This window comes from Pinus tabuliformis, chromosome Q (genome assembly GCF_031772625.1).
Source record: "Pinus tabuliformis cultivar Carrire ecotype Pingquan chromosome Q, CPIR1, whole genome shotgun sequence".
Lineage (NCBI taxonomy): Eukaryota > Viridiplantae > Streptophyta > Pinopsida > Pinales > Pinaceae > Pinus > Pinus tabuliformis.
The window spans coordinates 545,843,424-545,848,618 of NC_142296.1; positions in this window are offsets into that span (position 1 = coordinate 545,843,424).

A 5,195-nucleotide genomic window follows, 5' to 3' on the forward strand; every position below is an offset into this window, starting at 1 on the left:
AGGTATGGTTCAAGGTCAGGAGCTACCTTTCTCACTTCTCCTGCTACGCTTGCTTCTTCCTCTGTAGTTGTTGGATCAATTCCAACTGGAAAAGATGTTGCTCTTTCTTTTACTCTTGTCACAATCTCCTTGGAGGAATTGTCCCAATCTCCATGTTCCTCTAAGGGATTTGGCCACTACTTTCCTTTTATAGCAGAGACCAAGCCCATCCATGTAAGATAAATCTAAAGGTCTGAAATAAACATGTCGGCTTCTAGTTTACAAGTGGATTTATTCAAGCTTTGTTTATAGAGGCTCAGACTTGAAAAACTTATCATTCGTAACTGCAATGAATAGTTGGTAATTTTCTAGTTGGGCTCTCATATATATCAATGAACCCTGAGTATAAGAACATATTCAAAGCAACGAATTTGAAAACCACTATGAAATCGAACGTGTAAAGTGGTGGTTCTTATCATTCTGGATCAATTAGGGTGGCAACATGGAAATGGGACGTGCATCGAATTGTGGAAAGCTCATGTTCCATCATCATCGTTAATGTATGAGAAAGGTGGAATTAAGGAGCTTTCAAATTGGATGGAATAGAATGGATAAACAATATCACTAACATTTCTCAATGGGACAACAATGGACATTAGATAGGATGGCAATGCCAATATCTTCCTCCCAATATCCAGTCCCATTGGATCTCATTAGTCAATTAATTAAAAGGTCTCTCTTTGGTCGAAGTATCAAGGTTGAACTAGAGAACATGGGTGGATAGTAAGAAATGCATCTATTTAGTCAAAGAGGGGTATGAAATGTTAGTTCAAAATTTGCCTCATCCTCCTTCAAATAAGATATGGGCTAGAATTTAGCACAAGGATGATCTACCAAAAAAAATATTTTCTACTAGGAAATGGTCCATGGGAAGATTCTGATGGCATAAAACATTTTAAAAAGGAATATACAGGGGCCATCCAGATGTTCTCTCTGTGAGATGGTTGAAGAAGGCATCCCCCATGTTTTTCGAAGGTGTAATTTTTCATTAAATGTCTAGAAAAAGGCTTTGGAAAATGACATTACTACAAAAAGTATATTAATATCCCTAGTGAAAATTCTATTTAATAATGTAAATAAAGGCAAAAACAAGACCACGGGTATGGAACATGTATTCCAAGCTGAATATTGGGCTAAGATGTCCTAGTGGGCATCACTGGATGTGTGTTTTGGCAAAGGCTAAGGCAAAGACATTAAAAGGCAAAAAGACATTTTCAACATATTTATTTATGAAAATAAAGGAAATTAGGAGAAAAGTAAGGTGAAAGGTCACAGGTTTCCTCTGAGGAGGAAATTGAAAGAAAATAATGGGAAAAGGAAGAAAATAGAGGCCTCATTAATAAAAAGGCTTTTGAGGATCAATTGCAGGCTCTTAGTCAATGTAAGCTCTTGGCTCAAGCTTACTCAGTGTTAAGCTCTTGGTCAATTCAAGTTTGGAGCTCTCTCATGATTCTCTCTCTCTCTCTCTCACACACACACACACTCTTGGTCACTTAGATTTTTCTTAGAGCACTCTAGCTTTGGATCAAGGAAGGAAAATCAAGAAAAGGGAAAGGAAGGAAAGCAAGGATTAAGGAAGAAGAGCAGGATCAAGCAGCTTTAGTGGGAATACTTGCATGTAACCCTTTTCATGTGTGATTTCCTAGTTGGTTTTGACATGCATGGATTTGCATGTTGGTGTATCATGACACTGGCACAGGTTTGATGAAAAGAGTCGAGGGACTCTGGCACATAGGCCTATGAGAGAAACTTTGACTTATGGATGTTGTCTTGCCTATAACATGAGAGTGACTCAGGGACAGGATGTCTAAGTGGCTGACATGTCTTATGAGGGTGTTGTTGTTGATGTGGAGGGATTTTTTTAAGGTGTTCCGTCAATTCCATTTCCTTAAGGTCACCAAGGAAGTTGAATCCCTTATAGTAGCCTCTCTCATCGCATATTTACCCCGTCTATTCGGTTGCTTGGGTAGACCTAGGAGGAGGAGGTGCTACAGATTGGTATCAGAGCATGGTTGCGCTCTCCTTGGGTGAAGGTGCTTGGTCATGCATGCATGTCATTTGCATGTGTGTCTATTACACTTGCATTCCATGTGCTTATTGCATTGCATCATGTTGATCATGGTTGTAGTAAGGTTGTGTTTATGGTGCTGGACCTGCCAACATGTCAAAGGGATCTCCCCGGTAAGAAGTCCCAATTAGACCTCAGACAATTTGGTGTAGAAGTCCCAACAGTGGGTCGTATGGTAATGCCTTAACCGCGATTTCACAGAAAGGCAAGTAGGATAACCCTATTGGTAGCAAGGGTGTGACAGCTGCAGTGAGTCAAGGAAGGTGCATGAGAGGTTCTAACACAAGTGGGTTGAGATGAGTGTGAGCTGAGTGCACCCCTTGGCAACCTGTAATAGTACTCGGATGGGAAGGGAACACACAAGCGAAGATACATCACAAGTTGGAAAGCAAATTAGCTGGAAATCCAAAGTGATGGTTAAACCAACAACACATTTCAAAAATATTCATACATACTCATACAGAATAGTCCATACATGCATCCGTAAGAAAGCAAATGCATATGCCATTTACAGTAAACAAGATAGCTGGAATACAATACAACATATGCATGAAACGTGTTGGCTCTTATTATATAAAGAAATGTAATATCCAGTCATACAATACATCCATGTCCAACCATTAGCTCCAATAGTGGACGTTACAAACACATCCGCCTGCTCCTCCAAAGAGATGTACAAGCTCCATGCAGTGGAGAAGCCAAGGCGTGTTACAATATTGTCCAAGCTCTCTCCAAGATAGTCATATCGGAAGCTTGGATAACCAAAAGCCTATACAATGAGTAATAAGGGACTATTTATAGCAAAGGGTGGGGTGACCCTTGACATTCCCCTTTGTGACAATTCAACTACCCTCATGACTCTTCACCTACTCTATGATTGTTACATCAAACTATTGACACTTGACTTACACTTGACATGACTTTACATTACAATGCACAAGTACCCATGTGAAATAAAATGGCTTAAGCAAGCCATGATAGACATCACTCTGACTTAGACAACCATGTAAGTACAACTCCTCAACATCCTCATGCTAATCAACAACAACATATTGATGCCAATATCAATAGTCCTTGATGGTGTTTGTGTGCTCCACGGTGACATCCGTATGAAACCTAACTTTTGATTCCATAGAATCCGGGTACACTTCTCAGGCTCCTCTGTCCAACTCGTCTAAAAGCATGTGCATCGTTGTCTTCAATGTGGTCGAGCCAGCAACATACTTGTGCATGATGTCTGCACTGATAGGAAAATATGGGCTAGTGGCAATGCGCATCAACTCGTCGAAGTACGATTCAAGCTCTAGTTGGACCTATCTCTTTGTCTTCGCTTGGGTGAGAGTCCCAATAAATGGGATCACATGTGTGTGTACCACAATATCCATACTCTTGAATACTCGAGCATGGGAAGCCTATATGCTAGTGATGAACTACAGGAGATCTTCATAATTCTAGATCTGACTTCAAATATGTGCCTTCAGCTCGACTGCATTGGCATTCATCATCTTAGGCAAGTGAAGTGGGGCCCCCTTGTACTTCATCATCCATGTTTGCATGTCATCAACAACAACATGCAAGTTCATCAAGGTACGTGCTCTTCTAGCACATCATTGCTGCCATCCGTTGAGATGGGTGACTACCTTGTGCACGGTACCAAACTTGGAGTACAATGCTCGCATTATTTTGTCAAGGGACGATACTTCATCTAGTATTGCCTTCTTCAGTTCAGCTCGGCAGACATTGTCAACAAGTCTCCTCCTTGCTTGGTTGTTTGTAGTTCCTTTATCGTTCTCTCATTCTCAGCTATTAAGAAGCGAACACTTGAGCTAGTGGCTTCGACATACACTCTGGTTGCATCGGCCAAGTCAGCTGGATGTTTGCGCACATCAGTCATGATCACTTGTTCCTCAACTTGCGTAGGAGACGTATGATCGTCCAAAGTTGACACTCTATAAGACTGCACAACTCTATGTTGGGATTTGTCTAACGAGATGTTGTGCATCTCTTCTTCCACCTGATCACCAAGGATCTCAGTACCTCTTTGGTCATTCAAGACTTGCTCATCATCTGGATGCATTGAAGTGGGTGAGTCGACCTCTTTGTGGTGAGGCATGAGGTCGGTGTCCTGTTCCAACTCTTGCTGCTCCATGTCTGCATCCAACTGTTGAAGTTCTTGTTCTATCTCATGAGCAAAGTCTTGCCCCTACAATGGTTCACCTTGTTCGCCTGATGCCAGTTGTTTTGATGAATCAACTACTTGTACGAGCATTTCTTCATATGCTTGCATGTGTTGCACCCCCCACTGTATTTGTTGCTATTGCGCTTCCCTCTCCTGTTTGCCCAACTCTTTTTCCTTTCAAAGTTGCTCCCTTAGCTCATGCAACTCCTTCTCTACTTCTTCCATTCTCTTCTTATCCCTCTGCCTTCACTCAATTCGCTTGTCGTGTTGGTGCCTCTTTGTCTCTATAGCCATAGTTGCTTTTTCTACAAGTGGATCTATTCAAAACTTGCACCTTTGCTCCTCCTCCATGCGATCAATAATCTTCCTCTTACCTTTGTCATGCACTAGTATGCTTGCCTCTGTTGTCACTGCTGCTACTGTTGCTGCTGGTGCTCTCCATGATGCTACTTCATGTTGCTTTGACAACCACTCCACAGAAAATCCAACCTGTTCGTTAGGTCTGGAGAAACTGTAGCAATATCTCCATGGGTCCTCCTCGGCCCAATGAAATGCCTCGTGGATCTAGTTGAACTGAACTCTCGTGCAGTGATCTTTCACAATGCAATGTGGGTCATACGGATTGTAGCTTCGGAGGTCGAGTGGGTACTTCTTCATTTGTTCTGCTTCAACATCTGCTTGCTTGATACTCTGGACCTCATATAACCTAATCCGCAATGAAAGAGCAAGCCAAGGTGCCTTCTTCTTACGATGTAGTCTAGCTATCAATCCTGCCGATATGTGATATGTTACTTCCTGCATGACAAGTACGTCCAAGGAAAAATTCGGTAGAACATGTAGAGGATTGTTCGCGCTGAACATTTGGATGAAGGTTTCAAATGGTGAGGCATACCAATCAGCAGTGTCTAA